This window comes from Motacilla alba, chromosome 2 (assembly GCF_015832195.1).
Source record: "Motacilla alba alba isolate MOTALB_02 chromosome 2, Motacilla_alba_V1.0_pri, whole genome shotgun sequence".
NCBI classification, from domain to species: domain Eukaryota; kingdom Metazoa; phylum Chordata; class Aves; order Passeriformes; family Motacillidae; genus Motacilla; species Motacilla alba.
In genome coordinates this window covers 61686564-61705353 of record NC_052017.1, presented here as the reverse complement: position 1 = coordinate 61705353, position 18790 = coordinate 61686564, and the positions used below count along the sequence as shown (strand labels likewise).

The following is an 18790-nucleotide window of genomic DNA, read 5'->3' as shown; positions in this document are numbered from 1 at the left end:
CTGTGGACGTGGTCCAGCTCTGCCAGGAAGGGCCCAACAGTGAGGGTGGCTGAGGAAATATTATTGCAGCCTGGAGGCTTTCTCATGCAGAATTCTATTTTGGTACACCATTTTTTGTTGCTTGAGCATTCCCCAGACATTTTGGAAATTCCAGATGCAATAATACTGAGTTCTAGGTCACAATGTTTTCATTGATAAATGTTTCACCATCCTGATGTGGGTGTGAATGCTTGTGAATGCTGCAGGATTATACAGAGAATAATCACTCACCATAGCCCACAACACATAATGTGCCCACCAAAAAGCACCGTAAATTAAATAACAGTGTTTCCTGCCAGTCCAAACAAATGTTTTTCCCTTCCTAGCAGAGCAAAAGAGTACTAATCCACATAACTGCAGTATTTTGGATCTCCATGTCATAGCAGCAAGAAAAAAATCACACTGCTATGAAGTGACACAGAAACATCCGTAACACGTTTTTGTCATCAACACAGCAGCAGTGGTTGCACACAAGGAAATGTTTATTTGATCCATTTGCTAACATATAAATCAACTTGTTCTAAAACTATTTCATAATATGCATTCTCAAGCAATGACCCAGTTTGAGGTGCGCTATTTGAGGTGAGCTGTTTGAGGTGATCACTGCACGTTTTGAGGCAAAACAGCCATCTGAGTAACAACTATACCTTCTTTGTCCACAGACTGCAGAGTTTGCAGCAGGAAGAGACCTGCAATGAAAATAAATTAACTCATTTTAGTTGAGTCATGTTAATTATTTTCAATTGGAAAAAAAAAGAATTAAACTGTGACTTAGTCAATGGGAAATCCTTAAGGACTTGGATAAAGTTGTCATGTGTATCCACTTGCCCTAACCTTTGGCCTTTTGTCTAAGTACAAGGGGCATATCAGTTAAATATATGATGTCTTCTCTCTGGGAAACTCAGAGAGTTAATAAGTAATTTTAAACTATTATAATTTTGATGCATGGAAAAAAAACAGCTTGGCTTCCCTCAGACAGTACAGCTGGGTAAGTACAGAATTTCCCGGCACTGTTTAAGGCTGGGTGGGGTGGGAAAAAGAAGAAGGAAAAAGAGAAACAAATGAAGTCGCTAAAGAAGGGGGAAAAATGTGCAGAAATCCTGCCAGAAGTTCAGGAAATCTTTTCTTCCTTGTTTTGCTTATGGAGATCAAAAAATCCAAATTAAATATGAATCCCCCTGTAAAATGCTGATGACTTTGCTCAAACTGGGGTAGCTAAGGCGCTGAGAAGCCATGAAGCTCAGCTGTAGTCCTTCAGATAATTCATACAAGCAAGTAGCTTAAGTGATAGGTCTCCTGTCTGCAGGATCAGCACAACAGTTCTAATCCCTAAGGAGGAACTGACTCCCGGGTATGCCTACAGCCCAAACCAGTTCTGTTCAAGTCCTCCAGGCACCTCCACAGTACAGACAGAAAATAGCAACTGCAGAGAAGAGCATATGACCACAGCAAAGCTACTGCCATGTTTCAGGGAGATCTCAGCCCACAACAGAGGAACACTCAGGGAATTGCAAGTATCTTTTCCAACCTGTTGCACAGCAGAGTGCAACTAGCCATCATGTAAATGGGATTTTTCCCAGTGTCAGTGGATGGGACTCACAGCTATGCCTGGCCTTCAGGTGGGAAGACAGGATTCCAGTCTCAAGAAAGGGCCTTCTTATTGCCCATTAACTTGGTCTTTTGTCAGCCTATAGCAATACTCTCAAATCAAATCTACAATTTCATTGCACCAAATCACTTATTTTTCACCTAAGCACCTCAAAAAACAGACCCTGAAATATCACACTACATGTCCCCACTTAAAAAAAGACAAGCAGTGCACAAACTAATTGATCAACAGAGGGTGCATGGTGGAAATTGAACCCACCTTATGAATCCCATTCATGAAATGATCAGTCTTCTCTCACTTTCCCCATGGCTTCCCTAAGTGACAAGATTTCTCTCTCTAGAGTTTTTAAAAGACAAAATTATTCTTTAATATGTGCAGGAACAAATTCAGGACTGTGCATACACAAAATAGATGTTTATCAATATTTGATGCACATATTGATCTTACCAGTTTTAGTGACTCCCCTGACTGGTTTCCTGTGGCCAAACAAGAGCAAATAAATTTTTAAGAGAATTCTGAAGCTAGGAAATATAACTTGGAGATGTATGTGAGCCAGTACCTCCCTCTCATCCCCAAGTTTGGCAGACAGATCTTTCAGAACCAGCTTGCAGGAGGTGGCCCTGCAAGCAGTAAGGCTTTTTAAAGCAGTGCACAGGTACAGGAATGATTTTCATGTTAAGAAAATAATAAGTCCACTTAAAAAAACCTGCTTTCTGCAGTGATTCAGGGACCTGTGAAGTTGGGAGAGACCATTGGAATCCCACCCAATGCAAAACACAGCCCAAGGGATTTCATCCATTTGTTTCTGCAGTTGTCTAGCACATTCCACTACATTAAGCCCCTAACTTTTGACTAACCTCAAACCTGTATTCCAGAATTAAAATTAACTTAAAAAGTCACTGCCTTCAGGGCCGTGTCAACACTGCCTTGTGTAACATAAACCTGGGGGCAGGCCACTAAAATATCACTGTGCAACTGTATTGTTGAGAACCTGCTGCTCAACCTCTTCCATATCCCATGGAGCACCCATGTCATGCAGTAGGAACCTTTCCAGAAAAGAACTTGGCCCACCCACCTGTCAGGGAGCCTTTCCTCGTGTTTCACAGGACAGGCATTGGCAGACTCAAGTCAGCATGGGTGTATCTCAAGAAATGCTTTATCCTGAACCCAGCCCATCCACAGTGCAAGGAGTGTTCAGTTTGGATGCAAACTGAACTGGAGAATGACCCCAGACTTGGAACTGTGCTCAAAAGGCAGCCCAGCCATAGCCTACATGCCAGAAAACCCATGATCACTCCTTTGATCATGCTCCCATCATCTGAAGCGCTCTCATCAAAAAGCAAATGCATGAAATCTCTCCTCATACAGAGCATAATTCTGCAGGTTCAAGAAGTGGTCTGTATTATGCTGTTGGGGAGGAAGTGGTACAATTCTGCAGTGCAGCGCTATTAAAATCAGCCATATAAACTGGTTGCTCATCTAATCCATTGCACTGTTTGGCCCACTTGCTTTTTTGAGTTTCTGTCTTGTACTCCAGCTGCAGCTGCCTTGCAACTCCCACTCCTTCTTTACTGTCTTCATGTAAATCAAAAATCCATCAAACCTCATTTCTTCAGTAATAAATCAATTCTTAGGATTACTCAACTATAAAACCATGACTTTGTAGCTGCAAAGGCAGACTATGTTTGAGCACCTGGATGACAGCAAGCAACAGAGAAAAAGAAGTATTTTAATAATACTTAAGGTTCACAGAGGACCTTTTCTTCTTGGCACATCTGAGCTTGCCTGAAGGGTTGTACTATACTAAAAGAAATTCTCATTTCTTGCTTGATAGTCACACCCCCCCCACCCAAAAGAAGAAGAAGAAGAACAACAACAACAACAACAAAAAAGACAAACATTCCTATCCTTTTCTGTGCTATTTCCTCATTTTTTTGCTGTATTCATGGCTTTCTTTCCTGAATACAGGTGACTATAAATGTGAGATGCAGAGTAGAAATGCTGGCGCACACACAATGTATTCTTGGTTTCTTCTAAACATCAGACATATCATCAATTAAAAAAAGAAAGAAGAAGAAAAAAAAAAAAAAGAGCACTCAGCCTCCATCTACCTGCTTTCAAGCAAAGATAAGGAAATATCTCAAACTTTCCACAAAGCCTCACATTAGCTCCCATCAAAGCCCGGAGAATCCATCCTATTGTTTCCCTTGCTAGTGCTGCATTGCTGCATTCCTACAGAGCTTCTGAATTTGTTCAGAGTTTGTTGATGTTGTTGTTGTTATTGTAAAAGCTGAGTGTTACACAAGACAGAGAGCTTGACAGCTTTCCCACAATCCTCAGCATGTGGGAATAGCGAGTAACAAAGTGTTAACACCTGCCAACTGGTGGTTAGGTGTACATGTCTCTGTTAACAACAAACACTGCTGCTAGCAGTCATCAGAGCAAAGCAGCAAATCTGTTCCCTTCTCCAGCGTGGAAAACACCAAACATTGACAAAAAAAAAAAAAAAAAAAGGCACCTAATTGCTTGATTAAGATGTATCAGTGTTGGAAACTGCTGATCTAGAACATTGAATCTCTGACATTTACTTCACTCTTGATTAAACAGAAATGTTTAAAACCAGTTATTGTGCAGGCAGAAGCTCAGAGCACTGTGTACTATCCAGGGAATTGTGGCAGTGAAACTTTTTACAAAGAAACAGAAATCAGAACCACCTCCCCTCTGCTGTTTCATAAGAGCATCAGATGCTGAGACTCTCTGGCTCTTAGGAAAAAGGGATGGAAGAGCACTAAAGAAGGACTAGGAGTCAGGTAACTCCTTGGAACTTCCAGGGGAACCTTGTGGAAAAGTCCAGCTCCTGCTCTGAAAAATGTTGCTAGACACGGAAGTCAGGACTGTTTCTTTATGTTGAGAGGGATTATCTGTGTACTTTTAAAAAATCATGTTTTCATTTGGTGATTTCCTAGGCAGCTTTGTGAGCCAGGTGGAACTGATTTATCATCACTGATTTGCATGTGACTAATGTCCTAGACCTGAGGCTAAAAGCCTGCTTGCTCTAGATTTGCCCTCAGTAGCCATCTTGCTTGTTCTATTGCTCTTTCCCCATGACAAAAATGTAAGGGAGAAGTGAGTCAACTCACTCATCTCAAGTAAACTAGAGATTGCTAAGTCAAAAGGAAGGAAACTTCATTAATGTAACAGTACTCACAAAAGCTCATTGCTGTCCAAATCTCCCTAACTGTACACACAGAAACTCCAGCTCAGCTGGGGAGAGACATTAATCCTGATTTTCATCAGAATGTATTTCTTCAGTAATTGCTATAAGGAAAAGAAATTATCCCATTCTTTAGCAGTGGGGCAGGGGGGTGGGGGGTGGAATTTCACATTCATGTCTTTCTCCTAAACATATTATCTGAAATAATTCAGACAATTATGATTGTACCTGATTAATCAGATGATGGCCAGTACAACAGATAATTTTAACCTACATCAGTTCCTGAATCTAAGTCACATGGGATGACGAGGGTGAGTGGAAGGCATGAGTAACTTCTTTTGATGGTTCTACCAATTTCTGCCAGCACTAATGTTGCATGAAATAAAGATTTCCAGTAGTCAGCACCTTGAAACAGAGGGCACTCATTCTTCTTATTTCATGACTCATCAAGTATTTGAAAATCCTATTAGTAGTAGACAGTTAATGTTAATAAGTTGTCTTACAAAGGCTGGGCAACATCATTTACCAAATTGCTATGGTGAAGGCTCAAACAACCTTCCATGTAAAGATCCCTGCAGAAGGTTCTATGGATAAAAATGGACAATGTTTTAGTCGGCCAAAAGTAGCTTTCTCCACCAGGAATGGAGGAATAAGGTAATATACTTGCCTGCCAACATGAATATTGACCAATTTACTGAGATAGATATTTCCAAATAGCAGTTGGAAAGCTTTTTTTGGTATAGGAGGTTTAGGATCACCTGCACCAGAATAGTATTAGAGGAAAATTTCTAAGCTTTGTGTGAATATTCAAGCCCCTTAGCAGATGAATTTAGAATCTCAGTCACATGGTTTCTGTGACTCAGCCATTTGTTAGTCATCCTCTGCCCATTATATCTCAGGAAAGTTACAGATACCCATAATTAGAAAGGCAATCCCCCTCCTTCTGTCTTTTCTGCCTGTTCTCTAGATACCAAGTCCTCTCACTCCCTTACTTAACAGAGGTCCTGTGTTCTTTATTCCCATTCCCCTCCCATTTAGATTTATTTCCTAACAGTCTCACCCACCTTATGCCCTCCCCACAGTCTCTAGATCCTACTCCATGCTCGGAATGTTCCAAATCAACAGCTGCCCTTGCAGCTCTCTTCAATCCTCCCTTTTCTGAACCCAGCAGCTCTGCCTGGGTCCTCATGTCTCTCTCACACAGGTTTTTATCAACAGTTGCCTTCTGTGCTCCCATGGGCCTTATTCAATTCAGTGCTATTCTTCCACGCTCTGGGAGCATAATGCACGAGAATTGTGTTGCTTCTGTCTAAATCTCTCCTGGGCTGTTTTTTTTTAATTTGTCTGAGTTGTTGATCTGTGGAGCTGGCACTTCTGTTCTTCCTCCAAGTAACATTGCTACCTGATGTGTTATTTCTGCTCTTGGATGCTACTCCCTCCATGCATCATTCCACCAGTTCTCTCTCATTTGGTGCATCAAACAGCTTTATTGGGTTTGCCTTGGAACCCACTATCTTCTCTTCTTGCTGTTCAATCGACTCCCACCATCCCTCTGCCAGGGGTAACTGCATTGATCAGAAGCAAGTCTAGTTTTCCCAGTACTTAATGAAAAGGTTTTTTTGTATTTTCTATTTGGTAAAGAGCAGAGATCTCTGAACTACCAAAGCCAGAGGGCCAAATGTCATTCAGCCTGAGACAATGTAGCTCCTTCTTCATGAGGACAAACATACAGAAAATGCTGTAGTGAGTTATCAGTGTCTGATCTGCATTGGGCAAAGGGGCATGCATCACTTAAATCTCAGATTTATGGCCCAGGTACTGGGGAGCAAGAGAAGACTGGGAAGGACAGGTACATACATGCCCTTATCACACTGAGCACACTGAATATGAGGACGAGAGTCTCTCTCACACAAAACTCTGTCCATTTAAAAATACTGTGTAATCTTCCCATCAGAAAAAAACACCTTGGGGGAAAATTTCAGACCAGTACTAAACTCTCACACCCTTAATGCCATAAACATCTCACACTGATATCTGTAATGCCCCTGCCAATTTACAGATTCTTCCTGAGCTACTCTTTCTTTGGTGACAGAAGAAATTAGGTTTATTATTGGCTCATTATCCCACACTAGTCCCAAACACACGGCTTGTGTATTTCATCTGAGGATAACCCTGCCTTCTTCAGGACAAGACACCCTATGGCAATCCATTTTCCAGCAGCTCCTTCCCCTCAGGGTGTTTGCTGGGCACTGCCAGGCTTCCAGGCAGACAGGTGCGCACCAGAGCAGCAAGGCTCGTTTAGATGCTGTTGGTCTGAACTTTATCCATTGTGTTTCTTTCTGAAGCAACCATCTTCAAGGCAGGTTGGTTCTTTGTTCAGACAGCTAGTAACACCTGAGACCACAATACTAGAACACTCCAGCAGCAGAAGAGCTAAATCTAAATGCAGAAAACCCCAGCACAGTCTGGTATTTAATGCACAGAGCAGATGATCTTGATTGAGCACACAAAGTCTGACCCATCCATGATTCTACCAGGTGGTGAGGGCTCTGGCCAGCTCTGATTTGGCATAGTGAGGTCACATGCTTTCCCTACTGACACATGCACATTCCTGTCTTCAGTTTTAACATGAACAGGTTAAAGTATCTACCTCCTCTACCACATTCAGATGATGACTGAAAGCTGCATCTTCATAGTGTTTTCCCATTAGGTCAATATCAGCCAACAAAGGAGCATTTGCTTCTGGTTCTTTAGCTGAATAGGAGAAAACAGTTGGTACAATATTAGCCCAAAGAGGGAGGAATATAGAGCACCTGAAATGCACTGCCAACAAAGCAATTAGCAGGAGCATCGGGGGTGGGTACTGACTGCCTGCCCTGTTCATCCACCTCACTGAGGGACTCAGTTTCTGGGTACCCAGTAGAACTCATCTATCCAATAGAGCTAACATGCAAAGTTTTGCATACAACTATCTTGGAAATGAAGTACTCTTCCTGCATTGCAGGAAATAGATCTGTTTCTTGGTAGTCTTTGAACAAAGGAATGAGTTGTCCATTCTGTTCCACATCATCTTAATAATTTACATTACAGGCTGTACTACATTGCTTACAACTGCTCTGTTTGAAGAGCAGCTGGGAAGGAAATAGTTCTGGTGATGGTGGTGTGGATGGCTCAAAAGTTCAAACAATATAAGGACAAAACAGGCACGCGAAAAACACTTCAACACCTGCCTCCTGGTGAATTCCAGGGTGTTGGTCAGTTTGGTTGGTTTTTTGGAGGGTTAATGTCTCAGTGCCAGGCAAGTCTTCTTTCTGTTCCTGTAGATCAAGGCTCCAGCATTGCACTTTTGATATCAAATAATGCAGGGTTCCAAGAGTCCAGGGTTCCAACAGTCCAGTTAGTCTTTTGTCCCTTACCAATGATGTGCAGCCTTGTCACCATTGAAAATCAGATGAAACAGAATTTTTTGGTGTGATTCTAAAAATCCTTCAAGTGAAAGACACATAGGCTTACTCTCTGGACTAAATGCAAGATCTCTCCAGCATAGAGCAACCAAAATAATCTTGCTAGTGCTTGTCAGGGCCTGAGCATTGGAGTTCTCCTGATCATAAGCACTATAATCCTGTCAAAAGGCAAATACATAATCACATATCACCAGTCCTTTGGGCTATACAGTTAGCTAAAGGCCCTGCATTTGTGTGATCAGATCCTTCAGAAAGAAAGGATAGCATGAAAACAGTAACCTCTTATTTCCAGTTCCTGTTTTGGTTTCTACTCTTCAGCAAACAAAAGATGCCTGTGTTACCCAAGACTGCCTGAGCATTAGACAGGCTGTGTTTCCAGGTTGCTTTCTCTCCTTTTGTCCCATGTTTTAATTTTTTGCCTGTAAGAACAAAGCCAAGGGTCTTGGGGCTATTTGCATCTTTGGGGGATTTGGACTGCAGGGCGAGGCTGGGCCTCATTTTAAGACAAGGCTCCAGCCCACACCAGTGCCAAGAGGCTGACTAATGCAATTATTTCCTTGCAGAGCAGCATTTTTCAAAGTGCTGATTCTTATTAAGAAAAAGGAACGGATTTGGAGCTCATATTTTGATCTGGTGCCCAGGATTATTTGGAAATTCTTTTTCCTGGAACGAGACTTTTTATTCCAAATTTCTCCATGGTGGGGAGAGAGGGTTTCCTGGGCAGAATTAGGATAATGATTACAGCCTGTATACAATCAGTTCTAACCGCTGTGGAACTCCAAAAATGAATGTTATTGCTCAGTGGCTTCATTGAAAACAGAAGTATTATTTAACCAGAAGGATGGCAACACATGGAAATAGCTCATTATCATATTTTCTCCCTATTTGAAATGTCACATTGAGTATGTATCTTTCACGTCCACTACACTTTAATTAATTTGGACTGTGTTTAAATATATTACACAGCATGCTTTATTGCAAAATTCTGACACATTCCCATTGATGAAGCAGGGCTTTCCTTCAAACACATGTAAAAGGCAATAGGAGCTACACTGCTAAATATTGTTTTAAATACAATAAGACATCATCTCTGTGTCTGCCTGTGTTTTTCTGTGGCATGGAACATACAGAGCAAAAACAGCATTACATCCAAAACTTGCTTGCTGTTTATTGAAGGGACAATGATGTTAACATTATTATTCTAGATCTAAATCTTAACCACTTACCTTATTTACATAATTGCAAGACAAACATATATTTTACTCAACGGCTGGAAAAGATTCCAGCAGTGTGATTGCCTAGAAATTAAAAAGTAGAATTGCAGGGTGTATGTGTGAGATGAAAATGGCTTGTTTTAACACAGCTGGTGTATCTCATCTTCTGTGCACTTTCAAACACAGCACTTACCAGCATGATTGTCCTCCTCCACCCAGGTCTCCAACAAAGTAGAGGATTTATTTCATTTGCTAACCTTCCTCTGGAATGAAATCACTCCAGAAGTTATTCCTGATTTATACTTGTTTAAGCAACTGGGAGAATCAAACCAGTTTTTAAAATAAAGTAAGAATGAGAGTCCACTCAAATTTTAGGTTTCTTTGGACTGAAATCTTCTGTTACTTAGAATTCTATGCTGAATGGGATCAGGGATTTTGTAGAAGGTGGGACAAATATCTGACTGATAAGATGTCATCTCTGCACTACTGCTTCTGTGGAGCCACTGATGTATTAGCTAATGAACTACTGTAAAACCATTTTAGTTTGAACCATCTTGGGTACAACAAACAGCTGAGGACTTAGCTCCTCAGGGCGGCTCTATTACACCCTATTATCCCACCCACTAGATGCCACCAAGAGCTGATTGTCTTTGTGTCAGGAAGGAATCTCTTTCCTCACTACTCACACCCTGTTTAGGAACCACTTGGAGCCAAGGCTGGTGAAGGAAACCTGATTCATTCCCTGGGAGCCAACTGAGTGGTGTACCCCACACAACAAGTCTCTGCATGACATTACAGTCAATCCCAACAGCTTGTTCTAAAACATGTTCCAGGGACAGCTCCTTGGACCGTTGCTTCCTCATCCATCCTCCTAAGAGAGCAGTAATCAAAGTTTTATTATCTGAATCATGGATTCATATTTTTTATTATTATTTTCCCTAGCAGATGGCCTTTTTCCAAAATAATTTCACAAGCAGAGATTCTTATCATGAGGAAGGTAATACTGTTCTGAAACAAACTCCCAGATGGGACCACGTGGAATAAATGTGTTGTTCCTTAGATAAAGGGAAGGCGTTAGACTGCTGATCCCTGTGTGGATGCTGCCACGGAGGAACAGCACGGCCCTGTCTGTGCTATTAAATACTCTACTACTGATTCTTCTGCCCTGAGTGTTCTCTCCTCACCCCACATAACCCTTTCCTCAGAAAACATTTACACTAAGAAGAAAAATGTTTTGCAGCATTTGAAAAAGAACAAAAAAGTTGTGTTTAACTACAACACATGTCTGCCTTTAAAAATCTGGATTGGTTTTATATTTAATTCATTGACTGAATTGTAATAAATGAATAAACCTAATTTGGAGGATAATAAAAAATATGAACTGTGTTGCTAATGCCAAAAGCAATAACTACAACTTGGTTTTTCCCAATTCTTTGCTCCTTCGGACCCAAGCATTACTGTTGTAATTTTTTTTTCTGTATTTTAAGTGTTTTGTTTATTTGATTTCTGCATTAAAGGAACACTCCAGTGTAATATAAAAGGATACTATAATCACGATGTCTAATTACAAAGAAAAGCTAAGCATCTAATATAAAAACATGCAGTAAAAAAAGAATAACTACCAGATCAAAAGCCACCAACACAACAATCAGAAGAAGTGGCCTAGGAAGCACCACTCAGCTCTCCCCTTACAGGGTATGGGAACCAGAAAGCTTTGCTGTGTGAGAAGATTGAACAGGGTACTGAATAATCTCATCTAGGCCCCCTCTTCCATGAAAGCCTGGACAAAAGGACCTTCCAAGACTCCTTCCAGCCTGGGCTGCTCTGTGATTCTATAAGATTGGAAGATCTCAATGATGCATGGCTCTCACATTAACTGCAGCTTTTCCTCCTTGGTTTATTTCTAATTTCAAGAGCTTGTTCCTACTTGTTTTGTTGGGTTTGGGGTTTGTTTGTTTGTTTGGGGTTTTTGTTTGTTTGTTTTTCCCCTGATTCCCAAGAGTAACAAATGTGAAATGGTATCCTTTTGGCTGCTAGTGGGCAGGATCTTGTGTTCTTCACACATTTAGATTTTCCATCAAAATCATCAGGAATGTATTAAAACAAGCAGGCTAGTTTCCATCTCTTGGCACAAGTCAATGAAGCATTTAGATGTACATGAAACACAAGACTGACTATGCAACTGGCAGCTTCTAAAAAAGGACTAGATGATTTAAATATGTTCCTGAAGTAGCAATGTTTCTTTACCTGGCCACAACTAGCCCTACTAAAAGAAACGGTAAAATTGCAGACAGCCTTGCTATCCACAGCTTCCCTTAAATTAACAAGCAATTTAGGTTTGTTTTGTAACCTTAAAAAGTCTGAAGACCACCTGGTATTAAAGGCAGCTCATAACTCTTGCCCATATGCAAGTGGACAGGAGTCTAATGTGCCAAATTCCAAGCCTGAAAGACTGTTTAACCATAAATCCCCTCACAAAACAGAAGCATGAGTGACTTATGGATTTGAAGATAGAAGGGACAAAGGAACAAAGTAGAGCCATCAGAAGGATTTTTCAGATTCTCAACACCATTGACCCAGAGCAACAATTTCACTGAATCAGCAGAAATTATCCTCAGAAAACAAACAAAAAAAAATAAAAACACCTCAACCCACAAAAGCAATCCAAATTCCCAAAAACCTCTAAACACTTTTTTGCATCTCATGTGTAGGACTTCATGTTTCTGTGTAACTTGGCAGTGGAGCAATTTTTAGCGAAGATACCAACAGAAGATTCACCAGCAACCATACTGACATCTGAAGAGGCATATGCTCACAAGAAGTATTTTGCCTATTTGCTTTAACCTGATATTTAAACCCACAAAGTATAGATATACCTTGGGTAATGTAATTTACCTTGTGCACAGGTGTGTGTTCACGATTTTAAGATTATTTCAGCACTGCAAAAACATTTAAAAAATCCAGATAATGATACTATAATTATGAGACTGACAAACAGAAACATTTGAGAGAGCATTGGTTGTTATTGTTATTTCTGTTTCACTTTAGAAAGAAATTTTAAGTAGGCTGTTTGTCTTTTTTTAGCAGAGGACAGCAGTCATGAGACAAATGATACCTCTTAGAAAAGCATTCTCTATAGATCAGTTCCTTCTAACTCATTCTTCCATTGGCAGACCTCATTCATTTTTCCATGTCGATTATGCTAAAGTGATTAAATAGCTTTAAATAGCTTTAAGAGCAATAGAATTACAAGAGTTTTGAGGAAGGGAGAAGCCTTTAGACAGATTTTTTTTTTTTTTCAGAAGAAGTCTGTTACAATCAATTGGCTACAAAGATTATGTAAACAGTCAGATTCCCCTGCAATTTCAAAATTTGTTTATTTAACTAAGATTTAAGCAACTTAAGTGCATTGTTCAGAATAGGTTCTAGTCCAGAAGAATTCTGACTACATTTGCCAGGCAATGATTATTGCTCCATTATTATTATTATGACTCCATTATTTGCAGTAGTGTTCATTCCTTTGCTCTAGTGTTCCCATTTTGCATGCAACTTCCATTGATTTTATCGTTGCTGCAATTAATTTTCCTAAATCTAAAACAGTACTGGAAACAGAATTTAACTTGGTCAAATCACACTTAATTTTCAAGAGATTCACTGCAATGTAATCTCTGCTGAAATGTTTACAAGTTTCCTGTGGAGGAGAACTAAAAGCCAAAAGGGATTTCAGAAGGAAGCTTGTGGAAAGGCCAAATGTACCTAACTACATATACCATGCCACACCACAGCCGTGTTCTTCTCTCTCCAGGGTCTTCAGTCCTACCAAGACTGAATTATAGCATTTCAGTTCAGTTCACACTACACCTTCCACTCAAAAGACCAAAAAAAGTGGATTAATCTGTTATAAAGTGGTAGGCCTGCAAAATCTCATTGCTGTCCGTATCCTGATGCAAACCACTGTGTAAATTTAAATTCTTTGTAATTTCTTTCTATGAGCTTTATCACCAAGATTTGTTGGCACGTCAGGTTTTACCTTCAATGCCCTCATACCTGCATGTTCCACCTGCATGTCTCTGAGACAACACAAATCTCCCCATGATTTTCTGTGGCATACTCTAACCCAAATTTAGCTTCAATTTAGTCAGTGGGCACGTTCCCCACAGTACAACTTTCAGAAGCAGAAATCCTTGCTGTTACCAAATGAAACTAAAAATGTTGCTATTTCTAGAAACATCAGAAAAAAAAAATCCCACCTTTTCCTGCCTCCTCTTTGCCAAAAAGGACAAGTGAAAAGTATATCCAAGGCTTCCACATTATTACCTTGACAAACAAGTTGCTTTTAGGTTCCAAGTAAGAGATTGAGCTAATATAGTTTTTATTTCTAGATGGCTCTAGAAAATTCATCACAAAGGGAGTCTGTGATGATGGGCTCTGGTTGTAGATGGAAGCTACTCATCAGCTTGGAGAACATTCTAATAATTCTAGGATTCAGTAGGCTCACAAAATAGAACAACACTGCCAGGCACAATTTCCTATCTAATACTAATAAAACCTTTAAAAGAATGAAAATGTAAGCGTATTCTCTTAGAGAAAGATGTGTCTTAAAGCCAGCAGTATACACACATGTTTACAAACACAATGAGGTCTTTCACCCAAAAACTTGTGCTTTTCTTTTTAATTAGTATTATTTTAATATACAACAAACAGCATAAAACTTCAGAGTTCTGAGAATTAGGAGGACATGGACAGATTATTTTTCAGTAGAATTCATAATCTATTTATAAACTGAATTGGTTTCTTTCTTAATGGCCTCTGTACCACCAAAAAACAGCGAAAATGCCAAGTAATGCTACTAAAGGCTTGTCAGTCTCTATGTATGAGAAGAGTTTGTACCTCTGTACCTGTTTGTACAGAGAATCAGCATGATTACTTGCAGGCACAAATGGGTCATCCAATTAAAGACTCAAGTTGGTGTCCTAAAAGCTGTGTCTGGCTTTTTGAAATTCTGAGGGTCCATTCCGGAGGAATAAAATAAATTATAAGGCATTTTAAAGAGACTACAAAATATAAACTATGTTGTTATATAAAATATATATATAAATTGTGAATGAAAATATATAATAGATGCATCCAGAGTTAGAAGAATGGAAGAGGAGAGGAGGGATAGACTGGGAGAACAGAGGATATGTCCAAGGTAGGCAGATATGATCTAGGCTACTCTTCACCTAATAGACACAATTCTGAGTACAAGAAGACAAACAACCTTAATGAGAGGGAGCGCATGAAAGTCAGTAAACACATGGGTCTTAGAGACCCATTTTTTGATTGAATCTGGCGTCTTGAATCCACTAAAGCTTGAAAATGGAGGTGCTGAAGCCATTAAAGAAGAATGCAGTGAAAACCAATGTATGAAGATGTATGAAGAAATTTGAGATGCTCACTGATTACAGCATATGAGCAACAGAGACTTCCACCCAAATAATATGTTCCATTTTTACATTTAGAGTCTGGATGAAATAAGGAGGTGGTTAAGAGCTGAGAAGTGGTATGCAGAGAGAAAGATCCATAATTCTGAAAAACTCTGGGAAATAGTAAAGGAAGTGGTAATTAAATCATGGCATCCCAGAGAACACAGGGAATTTGGGGCTAAGTAGTAGGGGAAATAGAAGGAGCTAAGAAGGAAGTAAAAGTCTGAATAAGATGACAGAATTTGGTGCCTAAAGATACCAAATTTCTCAGCTTCTCAGGAATGCAACAAGGTCGTGAGAAAATCTTCTTGAAACCTTGATCATTGCTTTTGCCACTGAGCTCATGTCCCAGTAGTGCTTTCTGCTTGAATCAGACTCTAATGTAGGACATTTTAATTGCGATTGCTGGCCCAGCAGAAAATGGTGAGCCTAATAGGCTGGTTATATTTAACATTGCAGAGAGAGAATATGCAGTGGAAGGTGAAACATCAAAAAGGAGAAGTGACAAAGTAAAGAGTTACCTGGAGTCAAAGATGAAGGAAGTAGATGGCAGAAGTAGGGCAAACATGCATTGGAGAAAGGAGGATAGCTTCCTCTTTTGGATTGCTGCATTTCTTTACATATATTTCTCCAAGTCGGCTGGTGGTGTTGTGACCTGGGCTATCTCAGTTTGAGTTCAGACTAATTTTTTCATTGTTGTTGTTTTGGTTTAGTTTCCCCATTAAAGTGTGTATCTACCAGAGTCTACAATCAAATTTACCTTAAGTAGACAACAGCGCAAAAATGATGGATTCATGGAACTGCTGAGGTGTGAAGAGGCCTCTGGAGATTGTCTAATACAACATCTGTGTCCAAAGCAGGGACAGCTAGAGAGGTTGGTCCAGTAAGGTTTTGTGTAACTCAAAGGATGGAGGCTCCTCAATCTCTCTAGGCAACTTGTTACAGTATTCAACCAGTTTTATATGACAAAAGTTGTCTTTTCAAGTTTACACAGAGCTTCCTGTGTTTCAGTTTGTGCTCATTACCCCTTGTTCTTACACTGAGTGTTATCGAGAAGAGTTTGGTTTTGTCTTCTTTACCACTGCCTCATCACGTATTTTTGCACATTGAATAGAGCTGCCCCACTAGACTCTCACTTGTCTAGGGTAAATAGTTCCAGCTCTCTCATCCTCTCCCAATGTCAGATACTCCAGTACTTTAATCATCTTCATGGCCCTTTTTGGGACACTGGGGAGCCCAGAACAGGATCCAGAACTCCAGGTTCTGGAGGAACCCAGATTGAGGAGAGGGAAGGGAAGGATCATCTCCTTTGACCCATCTGTTCTGCAATATGGCAAATAAGACAGAACTATTGCAGGGGATTAGCAAAGGAAGACTCAACTTATTATATTTGCAAAGAAGACTATGAGAAAAGCAGGGCAACTGCTTGTGTCAACAGTCTAGCCTGGTTACACCAAAATATCTCATGGGGTTTCTCTGGCATAGACCTTTCTGCCTCGTATCTTTCTCTCAGACTATGGCAAAGACTCAACACCAAAAATCCAACTCAAATAAATTTCAAAAAATCCTTCATAATTTTCAGGATTGTTTATCAGAGTTGCTCACAACCTGTTACGAGACCTAGATCTGTACAGAAACAGCAGAAGAGCAGCTAGCATTATATAACACAACTGCAACAAAGAAACCTTATTCCACATTAATTATCCCAGCTGATGAGAAGTAAATGCACTACTTGTCAGAAACTAGAAGAAATCACCACCAACATATTAAAAATTATCATAAATTCTAGAAAAATCTTCACAATTTTCCAAGACCAAGTTTACTAGCATGCACAAACTGAGATGAACATTTATAGCCCTCCTTTTCCTCTCTCAATACAGTGCACATTCTCCTGCCTGTGAACAAAAAATCTCTGTAAGGTACGAGTCACAACAGGTGGTAAACACTGCAACATTTAAGGGCTTGTTTAGATGGTAAATGAAACCAATCCAATTAAATCAGCTGTAAATCACACTCTTAACATTTCATCAGTAGTTAGCATGAGACAGAGATTTCAGGGCCATTTTAGTACAGCTAAATGTGATTTCTTTTTTCAGCTTAAATTACATCAAAACTAGGGTTTACAAATAGACCTTAATCAAAATATTATTAATTAGAATGCAGTTATTTCCTTTGGTTCTTGTTACCACATAGATGAATCCTAAGACTTTGTAAACATATGCATGCACACACAGAACACTCACTGGTTCAGTGGGAAGACAGATTACAAATTACTCAGCGCTGCCAATTAGTGAACAAGCAGGGCAAAAAAATCTGCAAATACAGGCAAAGCAGAACGCTTCACAAAATGTATGCTGCTTCTTTTACTTGAAAAATGTCATAACTGATACAGTGAAACATCTTACCAAGAGAACCAGGGAATATCCTGTAACACTAGATATCAGAAAATATATGAGAATATATAACACATAGGAAAGAAATTCTCATTACAGCCCTGGGTTAAATATTTAGCAAATATTCTCAGAAGAGACATGTCAGCTTGAGATACATATCAGCAAATGTCAAGGGAAGCTTTTATGCTGATGTATTGACATAATTGTTCAGGAATACTGCAAGTAATTTTCTGTAGGGTGCCCTGAAACAAATTAGTGCTACTATATACAGAGCCCCCCGTTAAGCTTTCCACCAGCATTTCTGTGGTCATGTTATACCAGTGCAAATGTGCAAGAGCCAGCAAATCTTTAACTCTGCATATTCTGCAAAAAGTTTTCAAATAACTTCCTGTGAGGATTCAACAGAAAATTTTGACCTGCTAAGCTCATTCGCTCAGGGAAGAAAAACTGTGCCACATGACCAATAACAAACAGGCTGTACAGCTTAAATTACCAATATTGAACACCTCCACAAACCACAGAATAATTTACAACATATCAGTCAGCTGCAAAGACTTCTGAGCAAACGGCGGCCAACTGGGAGGTGTTGCGTAAAGAGGCGAGATTCAAACAAGCAAATGAGGCAGCTTTAATACTTACATAAGTCAATGCAGCATCTACGTTACTTTCACTCCCTTGTCAGCAAGTGGGACTGTTGTTTTCCGTGGATCATGTAGAGCCTGTGCTCTTACACAGAGCTGCTTTCTGTATCAGGGAATCCCAGGCAATGCTATGCAGGAGGGATATGGCCAATAAATAAATAGAACTTCGCAAAATTAGCATCGCTGGTGTTCAGTCAGGATTCAGTCCCTAAGAGACAAAATGATGCAGTCAGAGTCAGGATGACTCCAGGCAGATGCCCTATCCACTGTGTGGATTAAACATGAATGCCTGGTTTAAGCATGAATGTCTGGGTGAGTTTTTGCCACCCCATAATGACCTTAAATTTTCAGATGCTGGCTCAGTGTCAAAAGACATGGAAAGGGATGTGATTACTCTCTGCAAACATACCAAGGACAAAGTACATGATAGGAGGAAAAAAGAATGTAGAAACAATGTTGGCACAGCAATAAGGAGAAGTCAGCCAGAAATATGTTTAGATATTAGAAAAAAAGATCATAAGCTTCAGGGAAAAAAGTGACCCTGGGGCAGATATTGCATAAATATAACAAGGGAAGAAATCCTTTCCTCATTTTTAAGATAGTTGATGCTAAGCATAACACAATGCAGTTACTTGTTGCAGGAAGGGACAGGCCTGGGAAGGTCCCTCTACTCCTATCAAAATTTATGTACTTAGAAGGAGAGACAGACATAGAAAAAGGTTGGTTGTACACAGCAAGGTGAGCCTCTAAA

General features: G+C 39.9%; 1 long non-coding RNA gene across 1 annotated transcript in view; it reads right to left on the bottom strand.

Annotated features, from left to right (window-relative positions):
• The window catches only part of LOC119697902, a 72840-nt gene extending 54374 nt beyond the window's left edge, over window positions 1-18466 (bottom strand). The window contains exon 1 of the long non-coding RNA XR_005255992.1: window positions 18038-18466. This is a non-coding gene — a long non-coding RNA (uncharacterized LOC119697902). The remainder of the gene's footprint in view (window positions 1-18037) is intronic.
• Window positions 18467-18790: the final 324 nt, after the last annotated feature.